This window comes from Muntiacus reevesi, chromosome 16 (assembly GCF_963930625.1).
Source record: "Muntiacus reevesi chromosome 16, mMunRee1.1, whole genome shotgun sequence".
NCBI lineage: Eukaryota > Metazoa > Chordata > Mammalia > Artiodactyla > Cervidae > Muntiacus > Muntiacus reevesi.
Window position 1 is genome coordinate 43,249,783 of NC_089264.1, and position 694 is coordinate 43,250,476.

General features: G+C 34.1%; 1 pseudogene; it reads right to left on the bottom strand.

Annotated features, from left to right (window-relative positions):
* Positions 1-209: 209 nt before the first annotated feature.
* Positions 210-286, bottom strand: LOC136148169 (small nucleolar RNA U3; annotated as a pseudogene).
* Positions 287-694: the final 408 nt, after the last annotated feature.

Here is a 694-nt window from a genome sequence, read left to right on the forward strand (position 1 = left end):
GAGAAGGGATTTCAGGAAGGGGCTGTAAGAAGTCAATTAACTCTTATTACGGCTGAGGAAGACCCGGGGAGCCTGTGACTCAGGAAAGGACTGTCACTTTTCTGGGAGAACAGACTAAACAATTTACAAGGTCCTGTTTTCATATGGTCTCAAATTTCGGAGTTCTGTTTTCCTCTTTTTTTCCTTTTTTTTTTAATTTGCAAGATGATACTGGGTGGTGCTTCACATGTTAAGAGAAACTTCTCTAGTAATAAATTGTAGAAATGATCCCTGAAAATATAGTCTTTGTGACCCTTCCAACTTCTCATTTTTATAAAAAGAATTCTATAGAAAATTTACAAGAATAGAATAAAGAACTCTCATAAGTCTCTAGTAGGATTTGCCATTTGTTGAACTTTTGCCAATTTGTTTTCTCTACCATCTACCTATTAGTCAATACATTGCATATACACACATGATACTATATCTAAATATAGTACATATTATTATTGTTGAGTCATTTAAGAGTATATTATAGACAGCACAATCATCATCCTTAAATACTCCAACATGCATTTCCTAAGAATGAGGGTATTCTCTTATATGACTATGGTACAATGATGAACTTCACAACTGGGTCTGTATTCTAGGGTTCTATGATCTCTTTAAATATCAAGGGTCATCAACATCAAATCTATACTGAGCATCTGCTGTA